The sequence below is a fragment of the Hyla sarda genome, chromosome 8, assembly GCF_029499605.1.
Source record: "Hyla sarda isolate aHylSar1 chromosome 8, aHylSar1.hap1, whole genome shotgun sequence".
Taxonomy (NCBI): domain Eukaryota; kingdom Metazoa; phylum Chordata; class Amphibia; order Anura; family Hylidae; genus Hyla; species Hyla sarda.
Window position 1 is genome coordinate 48,260,229 of NC_079196.1, and position 17,037 is coordinate 48,277,265.

General features: G+C 44.7%; 1 protein-coding gene across 1 annotated transcript in view; it reads left to right on the top strand.

The window, feature by feature from the left end:
- Nucleotides 1-17,037, top strand: part of XIRP2 (xin actin binding repeat containing 2) — a 468,169-nt gene that overhangs the window by 216,617 nt on the left and 234,515 nt on the right. The window lies entirely within an intron of this gene.

Sequence of the window (17,037 nt, forward strand, 5' to 3'; positions counted from 1 at the left end):
CCCTATTAGGTGCAGTATAGCTCTCCACATTAGGTGCAGTATAGCCCCACATTAGGTGCAGTATAGCTCTCCACATTAGGTGCAGTATAGCTCTCCACATTAGGTGGCAGTATAGCTCCCCACATTAGGTGCAGTATAGTTCCCCCACATTAGGTGCAGTGTAGTTCTACACATTAGGTGCAGTATAGCTCTCCACATTAGGTGCAGTATAGACCCCTATTAGGTGCAGTATAGCTCTCCACATTAGGTGCAGTATAGCCCCACATTAGGTGCAGTATAGCTCCCCACATTAGGTGCAGTATAGTTCCCCCACATTAGGTGCAGTATAGTTCCCCCACATTAGGTGCAGTATAGTTCCCCACATTAGGTGCAGTATAGTTCCCCCACATTAGGTGCAGTGTAGTTCTCCACATTAGGTGCAGTATAGCTCCCCACATTAGGTGCAGTATAGCCCCCACATTAGGTGCAGTATAGCTCTCCACAATTAGTGCAGTATAGCCACACATTAGGTGCAGTATAGTTCCCCCACATAAGGTTTAGTATAGCTCCCCACATTAGGTGCAGTATAGCTCCCCACATTAGGTGCAGTATAGTTCCCCCACATAAGGTTTAGTATAGCTCCCCACATTAGGTGCAGTATAGCTCCCCACATTAGGTGCAGTATAGTTCCCCCACGTAAGGTTTAGTATAGCTCCCCACATTAGGTGCAGTATAGCTCCCCACATTAGGTGCAGTATAGTTCCCCCACATAAGGTTTAGTATAGCTCCCCACATTAGGTGCAGTATAGCTCCCCACATTAGGTGCAGTATAGTTCCCCACATTAGGTGCAGTGTAGTTCTACACATTAGGTGCAGTATAGCTCCCCACATTAGGTGCAGTATAGCCTCACATTAGGTGCAGTATAGCTCTCCACATTAGGTGCAGTATAGACCCCTATTAGGTGCAGTATAGCTCTCAACATTATGTGCAGTATAGCCCCACATTAGGTGCAGTATAGCTCCCCACATTAGGTGCAGTATAGCTCTCCACATTAGGTGCAGTATAGCTCCCCACATTAGGTGCAGTATAGTTCCCCCACATTAGGTGCAGTGTAGTTCTACACATTAGGTGCAGTATAGCTCCCCACATTAAGTGCAGTATAGCCCCAAATTAGGTGCAGTATAGCTCTCCACATTAGGTGCAGTATAGACCTCTATTAGGTGCAGTATAGCTCTCCACATTAGGTGCAGTATAGCCCCACATTAGGTGCAGTATAGCTCCCCACATTAGGTGCAGTATAGTTCCCCCACATTAGGTGCAGTATAGTTCCCCCACATTAGGTGCAGTATAGTTCCCCACTTTAGGTGCAGTATAGTTCCCCCACATTAGGTGCAGTGTAGTTCTCCACATTAGGTGCAGTATAGCTCCCCACATTAGGTGCAGTATAGCCCCACATTAAGTGCAGTATAGCTCTCCACATTAGGTGCAGTATAGCCCCACATTAGGTGCAGTATTGCTTCCCACATTAGGTGCAGTATAGTTCCCCCACATAAGGTTTAGTATAGCTCCCCACATTAGGTGCAGTATAGCTCCCCACATTATGTGCAGTATAGTTCCCCCACATTAGGTTGGCAGTATAGTTCCCCCACATTAGGTGCAGTATAGTCCCCAACATTAGGTGCAGTATAGTTCCCCCACATTAGGTGCAGTATAGTTCCCCCACCTTAGGTGCAGTACAGTTCCCCACATTAGGTGCAGTAAAGTGCCCCCACATTAGGTGCAGTATAGTTCCCCACATTAGGTGCAGTATAGTTCTCCACATTAGGTGCAGTATAGTTCCCCACATTAGGTTGGCAGTATAGTTCCCCCACATTAGGTGCAGTATAGTTCCCCACATTAGGTGCAGTATAGTTCTCCACATTATGTGCAGTATAGTTCCCCCACATTAGATGCAGCATAGTTCTCCACATTAGGTTGGCAGTATAGTTCCCCTACATTAGGTGCAGTATAGCTCCCCCACATTAGGTGCAGCATAGCTCCCCCACATTAGGTGCAGTATAATCCCCCACATTAGGTGCAGTATAGTTCCCCCACATTAGGTGCAGTACAGTTCCCCACATTAGGTGCAGTATAGTTCCCCCACATTAGGTGCAGTATAGTTCCCCACATTAGGTGCAGTATAGTTCTCCACATTAGGTTGGCAGTATAGTTCCCCCACATTAGGTGCAGTATAGCTCCCCCACATTAGGTGCAGCATAGTCCCCCACATTAGGAGCAGTATAATCCCCCACATTAGGTGCAGTATAGTTACCCACATTAGGTGCAGTACAGTTCCCCACATTAGGTGCAGTATAGTTCCCCCACATTAGGTGCAGTACAGTTCCCCACATTAGGTGCAGTATAGTTCTCCACATTAGGTGCAATATAGTTCCCCCCACATTAGGTGCAGTACAGTTCCCCACATTAGGTGCAGTATAGTTCCCCCACATTAGGTGCAGTACAGTTCCCCACATTAGGTGCAGTATAGTTCCCCACATTAGGTGCAGTATAGTTCTCCACTTTAGGTGCAGAATAGTTCCCCCACATTAGGTGCAGTATAGTTCCCCCACATTAGGTGCAGTATAGCTCTCCACATTAGGTGCAGTATAGCTCCCCACATTAGGTGCAGTATAGTTCCCCCACATTAGGTGCAGTGTAGTTCTACACATTAGGTGCAGTATAGCTCCCCACATTAGGTGCAGTATAGCCCCACATTAGGTGCAGTATAGCTCTCCACATTAGGTGCAGTATAGACCCCTATTAGGTGCAGTATAGCTCTCCACATTAGGTGCAGTATAGCCCCACATTAGGTGCAGTATAGCTCCCCACATTAGGTGCAGTATAGCTCTCCACATTAGGTGCAGTATAGCTCCCCACATTAGGTGCAGTATAGTTCCCCCACATTAGGTGCAGTGTAGTTCTACACATTAGGTGCAGTATAGCTCCCCACATTAAGTGCAGTATAGTTCCCCCACATTAGGTGCAGTGTAGTTCTCCACATTAGGTGCAGTTTAGCTCCCCACATTAGGTGCAGTATAGCCCCACATTAGGTGCAGTATAGCTCTCCACATTAGGTGCAGTATAGCCCCACATTAGGTGCAGTATTGCTTCCCACATTAGGTGCAGTATAGTTCCCCCACATAAGGTTTAGTATAGCTCCCCACACATTAGGTGCAGTATAGCTCCCCACATTAGGTGCAGTATAGTTCCCCCACATTAGGTGCAGTGTAGTTCTACACATTAGGTGCAGTATAGCTCCCCACATTAGGTGAAGTATAGCCCCACATTAGGTGCAGTATAGCTCTCCACATTAGGTGCAGTATAGACCCCTATTAGGTGCAGTATAGCTCTCAACATTATGTGCAGTATAGCCCCACATTAGGTGCAGTATAGCTCCCCACATTAGGTGCAGTATAGCTCTCCACATTAGGTGCAATATAGCTCCCCACATTAGGTGCAGTATAGTTCCCCCACATTAGGTGCAGTGTAGTTCTACACATTAGGTGCAGTATAGCTCCCCACATTAGGTGCAGTATAGTTTCCCACATTAGGTGCAGTATAGTTCCCAACATTAGGTGCAGTATAGTTCCCCCACATTAGGTGCAGTATAGTTCCCCACATAATGTTGGCAGTATAGTTCCCCCACATTAGGTGCTGTATAGTTCCCCACATTAGGTGCAGTATAGCTCCCCCACATTATGTGCAGTATAGTTCCCCCACATTAGGTTGGCAGTATAGTTCCCCCACATTAGGTGCAGTATAGTCCCCCAACATTAGGTGCAGTATAGTTCCCCCACATTAGGTGCAGTATAGTTCCCCCACATTAGGTGCAGTACAGTTCCCCACATTAGGTGCAGTATAGTGCCCCCACATTAGGTGCAGTATAGTTCCCCACATTAGGTGCAGTATAGTTCCCCACATTAGGTGCAGTATAGTTCCCCACATTAGGTTGGCAGTATAGTTCCCCCACATTAGGTGCAGTATAGTTCTCCACATTATGTGCAGTATAGTTCCCCCACATTAGATGCAGTATAATTCTCCACATTAGGTTGGCAGTATAGTTCCCCTACATTAGGTGCAGTATAGCTCCCCCACATTAGGTGCAGCATAGTCCTCCACATTAGGTGCAGTATAATCCCCCACATTAGGTGCAGTATAGTTCCCCCACATTAGGTGCAGTACAGTTCCCCACATTAGGTGCAGTATAGTTCCCCCACATTAGGTGCAGTATAGTTCCCCACATTAGGTGCAGTATAGTTCTCCACATTAGGTTGGCAGTATAGTTCCCCCACATTAGGCGCAGTACAGCTCCCCCACATTAGGTGCAGCATAGTCCCCCACATTAGGAGCAGTATAATCTCCCACATTAGGTGCAGTATAGTTCCCCCACATTAGGTGCAGTACAGTTCCCCACATTAGGTGCAGTATAGTTCCCCCACATTAGGTGCAGTACAGTTCCCCACATTAGATGCAGTATAGTTCTCCACATTAGGTGCAATATAGTTCCCCCACATTAGGTGCAGTACAGTTACCCACATTAGGTGCAGTATAGTTCTCCCACATTAGGTGCAGTACAGTTCCCCACATTAAGTGCAGTATAGTTCCCCACATTAGGTGCAGTATAGTTCTCCACTTTAGGTGCAGAATAGTTCCCCCACATTAGGTGCAGTATAGTTCCCCCACATTAGGTGCAGTATAGCTCTCCACATTAGGTGCAGTATAGCTCCCCACATTAGGTGCAGTATAGTTCCCCCACATTAGGTGCAGTGTAGTTCTACACATTAGGTGCAGTATAGCTCCCCACATTAGGTGCAGTATAGCCCCACATTAGGTGCAGTATAGCTCTCCACATTAGGTGCAGTATAGACCCCTATTAGGTGCAGTATAGCTCTCCACATTAGGTGCAGTATAGCCCCACATTAGGTGCAGTATAGCTCTCCACATTAGGTGCAGTATAGCTCTCCACATTAGGTGCAGTATAGCTCCCCACATTAGGTGCAGTATAGTTCCCCCACATTAGGTGCAGTGTAGTTCTACACATTAGGTGCAGTATAGCTCTCCACATTAGGTGCAGTATAGACCCCTATTAGGTGCAGTATAGCTCTCCACATTAGGTGCAGTATAGCCCCACATTAGGTGCAGTATAGCTCCCCACATTAGGTGCAGTATAGTTCCCCCACATTAGGTGCAGTATAGTTCCCCCACATTAGGTGCAGTATAGTTCCCCACATTAGGTGCAGTATAGTTCCCCCACATTAGGTGCAGTGTAGTTCTCCACATTAGGTGCAGTATAGCTCCCCACATTAGGTGCAGTATAGCCCCACATTAGGTGCAGTATAGCTCTCCACATTAGGTGCAGTATAGCCACACATTAGGTGCAGTATAGTTCCCCCACATAAGGTTTAGTATAGCTCCCCACATTAGGTGCAGTATAGCTCCCCACATTAGGTGCAGTATAGTTCCCCCACATAAGGTTTAGTATAGCTCCCCACATTAGGTGCAGTATAGCTCCCCACATTAGGTGCAGTATAGTTCCCCCACGTAAGGTTTAGTATAGCTCCCCACATTAGGTGCAGTATAGCTCCCCACATTAGGTGCAGTATAGTTCCCCCACATAAGGTTTAGTATAGCTCCCCACATTAGGTGCAGTATAGCTCCCCACATTAGGTGCAGTATAGTTCCCCCACATTAGGTGCAGTGTAGTTCTACACATTAGGTGCAGTATAGCTCCCCACATTAGGTGCAGTATAGCCTCACATTAGGTGCAGTATAGCTCTCCACATTAGGTGCAGTATAGACCCCTATTAGGTGCAGTATAGCTCTCAACATTATGTGCAGTATAGCCCCACATTAGGTGCAGTATAGCTCCCCACATTAGGTGCAGTATAGCTCTCCACATTAGGTGCAGTATAGCTCCCCACATTAGGTGCAGTATAGTTCCCCCACATTAGGTGCAGTGTAGTTCTACACATTAGGTGCAGTATAGCTCCCCACATTAAGTGCAGTATAGCCCCAAATTAGGTGCAGTATAGCTCTCCACATTAGGTGCAGTATAGACCTCTATTAGGTGCAGTATAGCTCTCCACATTAGGTGCAGTATAGCCCCACATTAGGTGCAGTATAGCTCCCCACATTAGGTGCAGTATAGTTCCCCCACATTAGGTGCAGTATAGTTCCCCCACATTAGGTGCAGTATAGTTCCCCACTTTAGGTGCAGTATAGTTCCCCCACATTAGGTGCAGTGTAGTTCTCCACATTAGGTGCAGTATAGCTCCCCACATTAGGTGCAGTATAGCCCCACATTAGGTGCAGTATAGCTCTCCACATTAGGTGCAGTATAGCCCCACATTAGGTGCAGTATTGCTTCCCACATTAGGTGCAGTATAGTTCCCCCACATAAGGTTTAGTATAGCTCCCCACATTAGGTGCAGTATAGCTCCCCACATTAGGTGCAGTATAGTTCCCCCACATTAGGTGCAGTGTAGTTCTACACATTAGGTGCAGTATAGCTCCCCACATTAGGTGCAGTATAGCCTCACATTAGGTGCAGTATAGCTCTCCACATTAGGTGCAGTATAGACCCCTATTAGGTGCAGTATAGCTCTCAACATTATGTGCAGTATAGCCCCACATTAGGTGCAGTATAGCTCCCCACATTAGGTGCAGTATAGCTCTCCACATTAGGTGCAGTATAGCTCCCCACATTAGGTGCAGTATAGTTCCCCCACATTAGGTGCAGTGTAGTTCTACACATTAGGTGCAGTATAGCTCCCCACATTAGGTGCAGTATAGCCCCAAATTAGGTGCAGTATAGCTCTCCACATTAGGTGCAGTATAGACCTCTATTAGGTGCAGTATAGCTCTCCACATTAGGTGCAGTATAGCCCCACATTAGGTGCAGTATAGCTCCCCACATTAGGTGCAGTATAGTTCCCCCACATTAGGTGCAGTATAGTTCCCCCACATTAGGTGCAGTATAGTTCCCCACATTAGGTGCAGTATAGTTCCCCCACATTAGGTGCAGTGTAGTTCTCCACATTAGGTGCAGTATAGCTCCCCACATTAGGTGCAGTATAGCCCCACATTAGGTGCAGTATAGCTCTCCACATTAGGTGCAGTATAGCCCCACATTAGGTGCAGTATTGCTTCCCACATTAGGTGCAGTATAGTTCCCCCACATAAGGTTTAGTATAGCTCCCCACATTAGGTGCAGTATAGCTCCCCACATTAGGTGCAGTATTGCTCCCCACATTAGGTGCAGTATAGTTCCCCCACATTAGGAAGAAGCAGGTTGCCTTCCCCAAATTCGGTAGCATTGTCGCCCCCCCCCCCCCCCCCCCCGACTCACACACACACAGACAGGCAACCACACATGCACACAGACACACACACATACATATAAACAACCTTACCTGACCTGCGCTGCGCTTCTCTTCTGTCTGGCGGCTCGCGGGCCAGCCAGCCAACCGGAGATGCAGAGGAGGGCGGGGTAAGTGAAACCTCCCTGTGTAATGAAGAAAACTGTGCCCTGAAGTGGAATGTGACCCTCCGCATAGAGACACAGTTGAGGGAGGGTAGTGGGAATGGAATGAGAGGGAGCGGCCTGCAAAGCAGAAAACTGTGTTCCTGTGCGGATGGTCACATTCCACTACAGGGCACAGTTTTCTTCATTACACCGGCATTTAGCGCTGCTTGCATGAAGCAGGGCTAAATCCCGGGCGTCGGGCAATACAAATTATATATACTTGGTGCGAGCTGTGTCGGCCCGCCGGCGCCCCTGTTGCTATGGCGCCCTGTACAGCCGCACAGCTCGTACACCCCTAAGGCCGGCCCTGGATAGATAGATATGAGATAGATGTGAGATGATTGATTGATAGATATATAGATAGATAGATAACAGAAGATTGATATAAAGATAGATAGACAGACAAATAAATAGAGAGATAGATGATAAAAGATAGACATAAAGATTCATATGAGATAGATAGATAGTTGGGAGAGAGATAGATAGATAAATAGATATGAGATATAGATAGATGATAGATAGATATAGAAAGATAGATATGAAATTAATGATAGATATATAGATGACGCTTCCTCCCATCCTCTTGCACAGCCACTAGAGATGAGTGAACTTACAGTAAATTCGATTCATCACAAACTTCTCGGCTCGGCAGTTGATGTCTTATCCTGCGTAAATTAGTTCAGCTTTCAGGTGCTCCGGTGGGCTGGAAAAGGTGGATACAGTCCTAGGAAAGAGTCTCCTAGGAATGTATCCACCTTTTCCAGCCCACCTGAGCACCTGAAAGCTGAACTAATTTATGCAGGAAAAGGCATCAACTGCCGAGCCGAGAAGTTTGTGACGAATCGAATTTAGTGTAAGTTCGCTCATCTCTAACAGCCACCATAGAAGAAGAAAAAATAAATAAATGAAAGCTATGTCCACCATTGCATGTCTATCTAATCGTCCAAATAAATGCATTTCGTTTTTTTTTTTTATTACATTGCTGCGCTGTGCATAAAAAGCAGAGCAATATATTTCCCGATGTAATTTGATTTGCCCCAATATAATTATAATAAGGCCATCACGTAAGTGACCCAGAATTAACTCTTCACCCTCACCCGTCTCACTAAGATTCCCAAACTCCGACCCCCGTCAGGCTGTATAATCGGGGTCAGCTGGCTGTATCCTCATCTTTGTAGTTAAGCAACAGGTGTCCTAGAGAACAGGTGGAGATCCGCCGAGCGGCTAATTCTGTTTCCTTACTTGGTACTTGCAGAGTAATTTAATGACAGCCACAAAGCGAGGACACACCGCAGCAGCATACCAAACAGCAGCGTGTGACGATTGTTTGGAAAGGTTTCTGTTTGATTTCAAATAAAATAAAAAAAAGAAAGTAATAAAGTATAAAAAAAATAATAATAAAAAAAAGGAAAATAACATAAATGCATACATTTTCTGAATATTGTCCAATATTTTTATTTCGAATTATTTAAATAATTGATGTTTTTATTATGGTGCCAGTTTATCATTTTCAGACCACTTTCTGTCATCAATTCCTAAAAGATTCCAATATCTCTGCTTGCTGTCATTTAGTAGGAAACTTTATTATATAAACATCCATGACAAACAGGGGCCCAAATTATAAAATTCTCAGTATAGTTGTCAGAATTGTATCGTGTATCTAGCTGTGTACCTGTGTGATCATCATGTGACCAGGATGGATTTTCATTCTCTGGATCAGTGTTTGCCAACCAGGTCGCCTCCAGCTGTTGCAAAACTACAACTCCCAGCATGCCCGGACAGCCTTCGGCTGTCCGGGCATGCTGGGAGTTGTAGTTTTGCAACAGCTGGGGACGCCTTGCTTGTAAAACACTGCTCTAGATGAAGGTGTACATTTATTGACAGCAAGCAGAGATATTGAAATCTGTAAAGACTTGCTTAAAAATCGAGCATCACGACTGTTCACATCTGCTTTGATGGCTTTATTTAGAGCAGATCCCATCAAATATGTTGGAAAAAGCGGAAACCCTCAATAGGGGATTGTGATATGATGACAGATCCGGGACTATTGATATACTTGTGACAAAATGGAAAAAACATAAATATAAAAAGAGATGCGAACATAATTGTTTTTAAAACTTAAAGGGGTACTCCAGTAGAATTTTTTTTTAAATCATCTGGTGCCAGAAAGTTAAACAGATTTGTAAATGACTTCTATTTAAAAAATCTTAACTCTTCCAGTAGTTATCAGCTTCTGTATGCTCCACAGGAAGTTCTTTTCTTTTTTAACTTCTTTTCTGTCTGACCACAGTGCTCTCTGCTGACACCTCTGTCCATGTCTGGAACTGTCCAGAGCAGGAGAGGTTTGCAATGGAGATTTGCTCCTATTCTGGACAATTCCTGACATGGACAGAGGTGTCAGCAGAGAGCACTGTGGTCAGACTGGAAAGAACAACTCAACTTCCTCTGTAGTATACAGCAACTGATAAGTAATGGAAGGATTAAGAATTTTATATAGAAGTAATTTACAAATCTATTTAACTTTTTGGTACCAGTTGATTAAAAAAATAAAATGCAATGTTTTCCACAGGAGTAGCCCAGGGGTATTCCAGGATTTTTTTCTTCAGCCTTTGAGCCCATGATGCCAAGGTATTATACAATGTAATACACTTCTATTACCACCATGCATCCCTGTGTCCCGTTTACAAGCATAGAAAGTGATGTTGTGCAACTTTTTTTTATTGCTATTGTCTTTGACCTTTCCCAGGATTCCATGCAGCCAGAAACAATATAGTGTCATAAGTCACATGGTCTCCAGGGGGCATGGCTATGCTGCAGTGGGTTGGTGGGTAGTAGGGTGGAAGGTATTTATTGAAGTAATGCTCTCGGCCCACCCCCTGCAGCATAGCCACGCCCCCTGGAGACCAGAGCACTTAGCGATGCCCTTCTCCCGACTCATTTTAGCAATGGGTGAGGGTCTGAACTCCCAGACCCCGACCAGTTTACATTTTTCATCTGTCTGTATGACATGTCAAATTAGCTTTTTTAAATAACAGGGACACTTTAAGACCTCCCTCACTTACACTTTTTGTTTAGCATTTTTATTTAATTTTATTTTATGTTATGGCTTAAAAAAGTTATGAAAATGTTTGTTTGTTTTTTTATATTGATTTTGTGTTGTTTTTACAAAATAGTGCCTTTTAAAATATTCTCTATTTTGGTTAAATTTGGAGTTTTTCCTATTTGAAATAATGTGACACGACAGAATTTCCAAGAGGAATCTGGTTGAAAAAATTCAGCTCGGAAATCCTTTGCAGCAGAGTCCCATTGTTCTTAATGGGATTCTGCCGCACCATGCACACAGGGGAATTTCCACGGTGGAAACATCTGCTTCTGAAATTCCGATTTCGACCTTGGCAGAAAGAAATGACATGTTAATTCTTTCTGCAGAATCCACTCGAAAGTGCATTGTCGTCTATGGAGACAGCGTCTTAACGACCAGTCCTAGTGCCGGCATGTTCTGCCAGCATCCACTGTCTGTGGCATGTCCAGCCGGAAATTTTACATTGAGCTCTGCAGCATAAAATCTGCATCATCAAATATGCACAGGATACACGTATGAATGCACCCTAAAAAGGATATACAAATATAGTAGGCTTTACTGTATATACTGCATACCACATAAAAAAATAAATAAATAAATAACTAGATTTGTCCACGTAAAAATGGATTGGGCTTGTCATCTGACATTACAGCTGAACCTTATTCCGTAGTCTTGTATTTGTTCACGCATTGTCTTTGAAATGTTCCCATGCCTTATGTCACGTGATTCACTTGGCTTCACTCAAGGTCAAGTTAAACTCACAACTACACTAGACAAATAGAGGTGGAAACACAGGATCTGCTGTACTCATGAATCAACAGGAAAGCCGAATACACAGACTTCTATATCCATCACCTCCTTCTTATACTTGTTTTCTATGCATTAGAACCATACAGATGTATCCTTCCTCACCTCTCTCCTATGGCTACAAACAGATACAACCTTTTAGTGGCATGTTTCCAAAAATACCGTATATTAGTATGGGAGTTTATTTTTTTTTTATTTGTCATTTTATTCCCTGCATTTTTTTCATAACAAGTCATGTGATTCTTTCATCACGAGATTCAAGGATTGCTATTAAAAGTGTACATGTTGTTAACAAAAACTTTTTTTATATAACGTAGATAATACCATTATATGTATAATTGTAATGTACATTGGTTAAAAAATGTGTATATTTTTGTCCCTACAGCTATTGTCTGTGTGTCTCTGTGAGGAGTCCAAATACAGGACGTGACAGTGGACAAGCAGGGCTCTCTGCACTGAGGACAAGCAGGCCTCTGTACACTGAGGACAAGCAGGGCTCTGTACACTGAGGACAAGCAGGCCTCTGTACAGTGAGGACAAGCAGGCCTCTGTACACTGAGGACAAGCAGGGCTCTGTACACTGAGGACAGGCGGGGCTCTGTACAGTGAGGACAAGCAGGGCTCTGTGCACTGAGGACAAGCAGGCCTCTGTACACTGAGGACAAGCAGGCCTCTGTACACTGAGGACAAGCAGGCCTCTGTACACTGAGGACAAGCAGGCCTCTGTACACTGAGGACAAGAAGGGCTCTGTACACTGAGGACAGGCGGGGCTCTGTACAGTGAGGACAAGCAGGGCTCTGTACACTGAGGACAAGCAGGCCTCTGTACACTGAGTACAAGCAGGCCTCTGTACACTGAGGACAAGCAGGCCTCTGTACACTGAGGACAAGCAGGCCTCTGTACACTGAGGACAAGCAGGCCTCTGTACACTGAGGACAAGCAGGGCTCTGTACACTGAGGACAGGCGGGGCTCTGTACAGTGAGGCCAAGCAGGGCTCTGTGCACTGAGGACAAGCAGTTCTCTGTACACTGAGGACAAGCAGGCCTCTGTACACTGAGGACAAGCAGGGCTCTGTACACTGAAGACAGGCGGGGCTCTGTACACTGAGGACAAGCAGGCCTCTGTACACTGAGGACAAGCAGGGCTCTGTACACTGAGGACAGGCGGGGCTCTGTACACTGAGGACAAGCGGGGCTCTGTACACTGAGGACAAGTGGGGCTCTGTACACTGAGGACAAGCGGGGCCCTGTACACTGAGGACTAGTGTTGCTCGCGAATATTCGCAATTTAAATTTTATTCACAAATATTGCATATTTGCGAATTCGTGAATATAGCACTATATATTCGTAATTTCGAATATTTGTTTTTTTTTCACAGTAAACATCACAGTGATCATCCCTCTCTGCTTCCAGCTTGTGTGGTGTAAAGAAGGCTCTAATACTACTGTGTGAGACTTGCGTGCGAATTTTCGCATATGCAAATTTTCGCTTATGCTCATTTTTGTATATGTTAATTTTCGCATACGCAAATTTTCGCATATGCGAAAATAAAACGAGAATATTCCGAATATGTGAATTTAACGAATATATGACGAATATTCATCCATATATTTGCGGATATTCGCGAATTTCAATATGGCCTATGCCACTCAACACTACTGAGGACAAGCAGGGCTCTGTACACTGAGGACAAGCAGGGTTCTGTACACTGAGGACAAGCGGGGCTCTGTACACTGAGGACAAGCAGGGCTCTGTACACTGAGGACAAGCAGGGCTCTGTACACTGAGGACAAGCAGGGCTCTGTGCACTGAGGACAAGCGGGGCTCTGTTCACTGAGGACAAGCGGGGCTCTGTGCACTGAGGAAAAGCGGTGCTCTGTTCACTGAGGACAAGCAGGGCTCTGTGCACTGAGGACAAGCAGGGCTCTGTACACTGAGGACAAGCAGGGCTCTGTGCACTGAGGACAAGCAGGCCTCTGTACAGTGAGGACAAGCAGGGCTCTGTACACTGAGGACAAGCATTGCTCTGTACACTGAGGATAAACAGGGCTCTGTATACTGAGGATAAGCAGGGCTCTGTACACTGAGGACAAGCATGGCTCTGTACACTGAGGATAAGCAGGGCTCTGTATACTGAGGATAAGCAGGGCTCTGTGCAGTGAGGCTCTGAGAAATGCTCCTGGCTCACACATCAGGGTGATTGACAAGCCAGGAGTCTGCACAGAGCCCTACTTGTCCAGCCCTCACTTCCTGTATTTGGTCTCCACACACAGGAAATATCTGCAGGGACAGCATTTTTTCACCCAAAAAATATACAATTTTTTTAACCAATATATATTACAAATAAACATATAACGGTATTATTTACATTATATAAAAAGATGTTTTATTAACGACAAGCACACTTTTAAGAAGTGTTTTCCTGTCCGACCCCCGTCATCTTCAGCCCGGCACCCCAGCATTGCTAGGATTCGAAGCAGCAATGGCAGTCACGCCCCCTCCATTCATGTCTATGGGAAATACAAAGATATAGTGTTGGTGTATCTCCCATAGAGCCATATGAAGGGGGTGTTTACCACAGCTTTTGGCTGTGGTTGCCAGTAATTCAGCACAAAGCGGAAATCCATGCAGGCAGAATACCGGGGTGCCAGGCAGGAGATCTTGAGGGGTCCCAGCGGCCTTACCCCCAAGATCAAACATTCATCCCCTATCCTGTGGATTGGAGATACGATGTGAAGGAGCAGAGTACCCCTTTAAGGGGATATGCAAATACTCTATACTTCCAGTGTTGACCCTTCTTTTCAAGACTATTGCACTTCGCCTTGGTATTCTGGCTTCTGGGCAAAATCCTAACCGACAGCCCATTCTTACCCAATCACTACTTGGAGTTAATCAGAATTTTTTTTTTTTTGTCTTTGTCCACCTGCTTTGTGAGGACTGACCACAGGTTCTCAATGGGTGCTTTACTGTTGGCAGTATACATTACAATAGAACAGTGGTCTCCAACTTATGGCCCTCCAGATGTTGCAAAACTACAATTTCCAGCATGCCCGGACCATGCTGGAAGTTGTAGTTTTGCAACATCTGGAGGGCCACAGGTTGGAGACCACTGTTGGAAGTTGTAGTTTTGCAACATCTAGAGGGTCACAGGTTGGAGACCACTGTTGGGAGTTGTAGTTTTGCAACATCTGGAGGGCCACAGTTTGGAGACCACTGTTGGAAGTTGTAGTTTTGCAACATCTGGATGGCCACAGGTTGGAGACCACGACCATTAAAACTTCTGAATAAAAAATGTAAATACACCAAAGCAGCAAACTCTGCGGAAAACAAGTGTCAGTCTCAAAACATTTGGCCAGGACTGTGTTCAGTGAGACCATGCTAGGCCCGACCGGATGATTGACATAGGAGGTAATTCAGACTGAGGTTTGTGAGCTGGAATAGGACTCCAGAAAATAACATAAATATTCCAGCTACCTCAAAGTTCAGAAAAGACCAGCTCATTTTTGGGGGAGTTATTACTATGTGCACAGGTTCTGCAAAAGTCATATGCTAAAAGTCGGAAGCGGATCAGTTCATTTATAAGCAAATGCGAAGAACTCAGGTGCTTATTTATGGGGGTTTATTAGCCAAATAAGCCAGTTTAATGGAGGTATATCATGCACAAAAATTCATCCCCTGTTAACAGGAAAGGAGATAAGTTTAAGATTGCGGGGGTCCGACCGCTTGGGATAGAGGATAAGTTATAGATTGTGGGGGGTCCCACTGCTTGGGATAGAGGATAAGTTATAGATTGTGGGGGGTCCGACCGCTTGGGATAGAGGATAAGTTATAGATTGTGGGGGGTCCGACCGCTTGGGATAGAGGATAAGTTATAGATTGTGGGGGGTCCAGCCGCTGGGACCCCCCCATGATCGCCTGAACGGGGCCCCAGCAGTCTGCTGGAAGGGGGCATTCCGAGCCCCACACGGAGCGGCGACCAACATGTCCTCTTTATGCATCCCATAGAGATACATGGAGGGGGCGTGTCGGGGGGGCTTCCCTTCCAGCAGAGTGCCGGTCCCTTTTCAGGAGATCGCGGGGGGACCCAGCAGTCGGACCCCCTGCGATCTATAACTTATCCCCTGTCCTTTGGATAGGGGATAAATTATTTTCACTGCAATATTACTTTAAAGTGGTACAACGGTGGAAAACTTTTTTTTATTATTTTTTTTAATCGAGTGATGCCAGAAACTTAAACAGATTTGTAAATTAATTCTATTAAACAATCTTAATCCTTCCAGTACTTATTAGCTGCTGAATACTACAGAGGAAGTTCTTTTCTTTTTGGATTTCTTTTCTGTCACGACCACAGTGCTCTCTGCTGACACCTCTGTACATGTCAGGAACTGTCCAGAGCAGGAGAAAATCCCCATAGCAAACATATGCTGCTCTGGACAGTTCCTAAAAAGGGACAGAGGTGTCAGCAGAGAGCACCGTGGTCATGACAGAAAAGAAATCCAAAAAGAAAATAACTTCCTCTGTAGTATACAGCCACTAATAAGTACTGGAAGGATTAAGAATTTTTAATAGAAGTAATTTACAAATCTGTTTAACTTTCTGGCACCAGTTGATTTAAAAAAAAAAAAAGTTTTTCACCGGAGTACCCCTTTAATAAAATATGTGAATTTTAATCCCGTTATATATGACATTCATTGCTTATATAACCATCCATGACATTTTCTGCAGCTCTATAGAAAGAATAAATTCCCTTACATCAGTCCCCGGATCATCATCTCATTTCCCTACTACAGAGGCTCATGCAATTTTATAGAAAGCCAGCTAACTACATACTGAGAAGTATAAGACTTAAAGAGGTACTCCGGTGGAAAATAAATGCTTTCAAATCAACTGGTGCCAGAAAGTTATACAGATTTGTAAATTACTTCTATTTGAAAATCTTAATCCTTCCAGTACTTATCAGCTGCTGTATGCTCTGTAGAGAGTTGTAAAGTTCTTTTCTGTCTGATCACAGTGCTCTCTGCTGCCACCTCTGTCCTTGTCAGGAACTGTCCAGAGCAGGAGAGGTTTACTATGGGGATTTGCTCCTACTCTGGACAGTTCCTGACATGGACAGAGGTGTCAGCAGAGAGCACTGTGGTCTAGTGATGAGCTGCATTGCCCATATTCGAATTCGCGATATTTCGCGAATATATAGACGAATATTCATCCTATATTCGCAAATTTCGCATATTCATTATATTCGCATATTTGCGTATTCGAGGAAGAAAACAGTGAGGGGGTGGGCAACTTAACTATTGGTTGCTAGGGATGTTGTTGATAACCTCTGATAAGTGAATTTGCATCATTCTAATTGGCCCACAAGTGAAAAGAAGGAATATGCAAATATTCACATATTCGAATATGCGAAAAAAGCAAATATTTGCCATTTCAGATATATAGCGAATATATTCGCAATATTTACGCAATAAAAATTCGAAATGAGAATATTCACGCCCAACACTTCTGTGGTCAGACTGGAAAGAACTACACAACTTCCTCTGGAGCATACAGCAGCTGACAAGTACTGGAAGGATTAAGATTTACAAATTTACAAATCTGTTTA